The 6,376-nt window shown below is 37.5% G+C and overlaps 1 pseudogene; it reads right to left on the bottom strand.

Annotated features, from left to right (window-relative positions):
* Positions 1-1,074: 1,074 nt before the first annotated feature.
* On the bottom strand, positions 1,075-1,764 carry LOC148163896 (transcription factor BTF3 pseudogene; annotated as a pseudogene).
* Positions 1,765-6,376: the final 4,612 nt, after the last annotated feature.

Genomic DNA, 6,376 nt, shown 5'->3' on the forward strand with positions numbered 1-6,376 from the left:
CCAAGGTTTCTATCACAAATGCTTGTTCTGTAATAATAAAAAAGGCATTATGTACTCATGGGCAATGAGTCCATTAACAAATGTAAAGCATCCACCTTCAGGCACTGTACAGGATGGGAATCCAGCATTATGGAAGTTCCCTATACAGCTATCTGACATTTGTAATATGTCCAAATGTCTTCTTACATCTAGATTCTGCATAATGCCACAATAATATCATCTTGGAAGGCAGAAAGAGAGCAAACATTAACACTCTCATTTTATAGATAGATAATTTTATGGATAACAAGGCTTAAGAGCCTCACCATGGTAGTAGAACAGGGTGTTTCTAACAGGTCACCCTATAATTTATTGCCCAAACTTGGACACTAGTGAAAGTGACAAGGGATGCTATTAGTAATTACACTGGGACTGTAGGTATGAATTTGGACTGTTCCCAGGAAACTGAGACTTGTCACTTTTACTAGGATCTACAACTGACTCTCACATATTTCCATTTCTCTGTGGCCCTCAGACTTCCCATTGTGTTCTTGCTAAGTATGTGAATACATATAATAGTCATAGGAGAGGGAATGCTGGGTTTGAATCCTGGAAACTTAATTTCTTAGCTTTGTGCTCTTGGTGGGTACACCTCAAGCACTTTAACCTTTCTCTGCTTCAGTTTTTTTCTTAGTGAAATAGGGATGAGAATACTAATACATTATAGAGATGTTATATAGAGTGAATGAGTAAAATTCTTGGAATAGTGACTAGCACTTAGTGCTAGTAGGAATCATATGTACTTGATAAATAAAAATATGAATATTGACTCTGATAACTAAAGGAAAAATTAGAAGCTATTTAGCTAAGAATATTCTTTTCATTTCCAGAGCACATTTTCTGAATCAATTCTTAGAACATTGTGTGCTTTTGGTATACTTTGAATATCTATACCTGAAATTACTAATGATGTGCTAGTGCTGTTGAGTGATATGATCTCATTATTGTTTTAGTGTATAGCACTATTTTTTTCCCCTAGGCAAAGAACTTTATTAACCTTGTTTCAAACTTTATTCCCAGGCTTCTTCAGCTTAATTAGCTGCAAAGAATGAACTGTGTATAAGCAAAAACTGAAAAGAGCTGCAGTGTCCAAGGGGCTTGGGCTTAAAAATATTAGAGATCTAGATTTTATCAGATCCATGAACAAAATTTTAAAAAGCAGTCAAAATATAAAATAGCAGCTCCCAGTAACTTCTTCAAGTTTTATGTTCTTCAGAAGTTGACTCAATTCAGTTTGCTTCATTCTTGGAAGCTTCATCAAAATTCTCCATAAGATCTGGAACTTCATCATCATCATCCTCTCTGGTAGCAAGTGGTGCTTTTCCATCCACAGATTGTTTGGGCAGAGCTTCAGCCAGTCTTCTTAAACTAGTCAAACTGTCTGCACCAAGTTGGTTTAGGATACTGGATAGCATTTCTGTCAGCTGCTTTGTCTCAGCATGGCCTGTAATGGTGAAAGTGTTCGCTGCCAGTGATGCCTGAACTTTGGGGTTGTTAAAATGGATCACTGTTCCTTGGTTTGTGAACATATTCACTTCTTCAATACCAGAGATATTGTTTACCTCTAACTTCTTTAAGGAGAACTGAAGTTTTTTATCATCTGCTGTAGCCGTTCTATGAACCACCTTCTTCTATCGGCGAGCAGTTCCTTTCCCACCAATGCGCACTTGTGCTTGCAGTTTGGCGAGTTTCTCCTGGTTCATGATAGTTTCTTTCATCTTGTTGGAGCGGAAATGGGACCACGTGGGGGAATAGGGTTGGCGCTCAGGGGGTCTCGGGCGGACCAGCTGAGATTAGGTGCACACACGTGGGGACGCAAGATGGCAGCTCGTGTATAGCACTATTAACATACACATGGTAAGACAACAAGTTAATTCCATCTTGGAGCATTTTGGATTTGTGATGAAATGAGCCTTCATAATAGTCTACCACCTTTTTGACTTCTACTGATAGAATTCTATTAATTCTATTCTATTCTACTAGTAGACCTTTATGTCTTTCTTTATGATGAGTAATCTGTGTTATGCTTCAGATCACGTGGTTTCTTCATTTTAATAATTTAGGATATCTGGGTTTTTTTTTCCCTTTTGGAATGGATAGTTTGATTTATTCCCACGCTGACTCTCCTCATTCTTTCTTAAAATTAAAAAGCACAGTCTAAGATGGAAAACATGCAGAAAAGCATTTCCCCTGCAGTTTGGTTTGCATTGTGGTGATTTGACTGAGAAAAAAAAGACCCACACCTCCAGCCCCACAAGGACACATTGGGCTTCTGTTTTGTATTCCGACAGACATCTCATTTCCTTCTAGTACTTTAGGCTTGCACTTTTTCATTCAGACCACCTCTGACTAACGTCATTGCTGATTTGATATTCAGAAAACTGAGATGTTCATTATCTGTTTTATTTGGTGCATGAGTGATTCCAAACCTAACTCTTACCTGTGCTTCAGTGTTTGGCCTCACTCTCCATTATTTGGCTAAAATGGTGGCATACAGTTCTGAACTTTTTATTTGATCCCTCTTCTATCCCCTGCCTTAAACTACCACCCTTTTAAATATTCCCTAGCCTTCCCATTGACAACAGTGCACAGCTAGGGGAGGTAAAGGAGCAGGAAATCCTAAAGAACTGGGCAAAAATCTGAGAAGAAAGAGCCCCACATGTATTACAAATTTTTATACTTTTTAAACAAAGTAAATTTTCTTGTCCTAATTGCTGTAATTCATACATAAAATAAAGTTATATTGTTTTCCAATAACTTAATCTTTAAACATACCTTAAAATTTTTCAATTATTTTTATATCTGTTATCTCAACTGATACGTTATAATACTTGTGAAACAGATATTCTCATTGTCCTTATTTTACAGACGAGGATATTGAAATGTGAGGGAATTCACATAAGGCATTTAACACAGTCAATAAAAGTCAAAACTGGTACTACTGATGATAAAGAAGAAAATAAATATCACCCATAGGTCATTTCATTACTCAGATATAAGCACTGTTAACATTTTAGTGCACTGTCTTGTTTTGCTTCTTCTGTACATATGTAGGTGTCTGTATAAACATATTTAAGTGCATAATTTAACATCATTAAATGAATTTCTGTATTCTGCTTTTTAAAATTATCATTATAGGGGCGCCTGGGTGGCTCAGTTGTTAAGTGTCTGCCTTCGGCTCAGGTCATGATCTCAGGGTCCTGGGATTGAGCCCCGCATCAGGCTCCCTGTTCAGCGGGAAGCCTGCTTCTCCCTCTCCCATTCCCCCTGCTTGTGTTGCTTCTCTCGCTTTGTCTCTCTCTGTCAAATAAATAAATAAAATCTTTTAAAAAAATAATAAAATTATATTGTAATGTTACTTAAAAATCTTTGCAAGCCATCATTTAAAATCCATTGTTCAACTATGAAGTTTATTACACCATTCTTCTATTATTGAACATTTACTTTTTTCCAATTTTTATCAATTAAAAATAATGTCTTTGTATGTGAATAGCTTCCATTTACCTAGCTATTACATTTTAATAGATACCCAAGGGTTTTAAAGCATAAGCTGGTATCCTTACCCACTGGCATCTCTTGTGATACATTATTTTTATTAGTAACACTGGCCAAGAATTGGGGTACATTCTGCAGCCAATAAGCAGGGAACAATCTGATTTACAAAGGGAATGAGTTTATGACCTTGGCCTCATCAGCATTTGTGTGATTACACAGGGTCAGAGAAGAAAACTAAGAAGATACAAGAAAGGAGAAAAATAAAAACATACATTTTAAGTCTTGGAAGTTTTAGAGGTGAAAAAAAGAGGTATATCTGTGTTGGGAGAAATTACAGATATGAGAGTTATGTCTGGTCAATTAATAATTGTGCTTGTATAGTGTCCACAATAGCCAAACTATGGAAAGAGCTTAGATGTCCATCAAAAGATGAATGGATAAAGAAGATGTGGTGTATATATATAATGGAGTATTACACAGCCATCAAAAATGAAATCTTGCCATTTACAATGACATGGATGAGACTAGAGAGTATTATGCTAAGTGAAATAAGTCAATCAGAGAAAGATAAGTATCATATGATCTCACTGATATGAGGAATTTGAGAAACAAGACAGAGGATCATAGGGGAAGGGAGGGAAAAATGAAACAAGACGAAACCAGAGAGGGAGACAAACCATAAGAGACTTAATATCAGGAAACAAACTGAAGGTTGCTGGAGTGGAGGGGGGTAGGAGAGGTGGGGTGACTGGGTGATGGACACTGGGGAGGGTATGTGCTATGGTGAGTGCTGTGAATTGTATAAGACAGATGAAGCACAGATCTGTACCCTTGAAACAAATAAATTATATGTAATAAAAATAATTGTGCTTGTATAAAAATTCTCATACCTGTTTGGTCTGTGCCTTTTTACATAGAATCAACACGTTACTTTGTAATAAGCAATAAACGCCTTTCACCACGAAAGTATATTTGTGAAATCATCATATTAGATTGTTTTATTTAATTTATCAGTTTATAATGGCTAGATTGGGTAGCAGTGAAAGCAGAACAAACAGGCTGGTTGATACAGAGAGTGGTAACAAATAGCTAATATTTATTGAACTCTGTCTTTTAGGCACTGTTCTAAGTTTTCATGTAATTTCTATAATATAAATTGTGTTTTGCAACCACCCGGTCAGAGAGGTACTTTATTTTCCTCATTCCATTCGTGTAGAAACTGAGGTTAAGTAAATTGCTCAGAGTTCGATGGCTGACTGCAGTCATTCACTTGACAACTGTTATACTGCCTCCAGTGCGCAGCTGTACTCTGCTGATCTGGGCTCCAAAGGGGATATACAGATACAGTCAATAGGGAGTGGAGAAGTGGGGCTCCAGCCCGAGTAATGTTGGGTGGAAGAGGTAATCCGCTTGTTTCAACTTTTCCTGTCTCCAGTACCTAGAATGAATAATGAATCAATGAATGGCATTTCTACCTCAATCTTAAATAAAAGCTGTCCATTTGACAGACATCTATTAAGCATCTACTCTGGGTTGGGCTCTGGGAAGACAAAAATGAATAAGACATAACCGTGAACTCAAGAATGCGTAGTCTAAAAGGAAAACAGACGTGAAAAAATGATTATGTTGCAGTGTGATATGACAAAGGAGGGTGTGTAAGAAAGCAAAGAAGATTGAAACCTTCAAAGGATATGACATTTGAACTGGGATGAATAAAGATTGCCAGGGAAGCAAGGATATAGGGCCTCTATACGCTTTTGGATATAACAAGCCTCTAGCTATGGAAGCTGGACCATCACCTGTTGTTTGTTTTTAATCTAACTTAGAAAGAATGCAGTGCCATGTTTGTAGTAAGTCACACCTAGGTTCTTATCAGTTATGTGATTTTAGGCCAATTACTTAATCTCTTATAGCTTTGGGTTCTAAATCTGGAAGTAGGGAAAAATTATGCTTATCTAGTGGGAAGGTTAAAGAAGATACATATAAGTTCCTAGAGCAGAGCCTGCTGTTGATGGCTGCAAATAGTAATTATTAACATCCTGATTATGTGACTAAAAGAATGTAAGAAACATCTTAGAACAAAGACTTTCTTACCTAAGGTGGAGGAAAAGAAAACCTGGCAAGGTCTACCAAATGAGTGATGAATAATAAGGAGAAAGAACTGTCCTTCTGGAGTTCACATTCCATTTATAACTGCTAAACTGAAACTGCTAAGAATAAAAGGCCTTAACAAGACTCGAGAGGATTCTTGGGACAACAAATGACGGTTACAACGGAATATTTTGATGTGTTAAGTGTAAATTACTCAGAAGCATATGGATTAAATTTCCTTTCAGCAATGCACGGGTTTAAACGTTAAGGGGAAAGACGTGAGAACAGGGCCCTGCTGGGTTAGGAACTCTCTGATGTTTGCCCCAGGAGGGTTTTAGGTAGACTCACAGAGAAAGGCTGAGAAATGCTCCCTGGGGAAGATAGGGAGGTGAAGGAACAGGGAAAGGATACCATACCCTCTGCCCCAGGTTTGGTGAAGTCCAAGTTATTACAAATCAGTGTGGCCTCAACGCCAAAGGTTTAAAAAACATTTTAAGTCCTCTTAGAAGTTTATGTTCTAGTCATCAGCCCAAAGAATGGTAGATCATCTTTTCTTCATGTGAATGAAAGAAATTAGAGCTCTTTCTGTTTAGGAGATAATATCCTGGGAAACCAAGCTTCTTTTGCTGGAAAAATGGACTTGAAAAGAAATCATGGTTGCGTTCTCTCATTTTATAGACAAGAGACTTAGGCCCAGGTGTGTGAAACGACCTAACATTCCCCACTGGGTTCGTGACAGAGCTAGGACTGG

This window comes from Eumetopias jubatus, unplaced genomic scaffold, assembly GCF_037043125.1.
Source record: "Eumetopias jubatus isolate StellerSeaLion01/CBP00866 unplaced genomic scaffold, mEumJub1_p1.0 scaffold_7, whole genome shotgun sequence".
In the NCBI taxonomy this organism is placed as follows: Eukaryota; Metazoa; Chordata; class Mammalia; order Carnivora; family Otariidae; genus Eumetopias; species Eumetopias jubatus.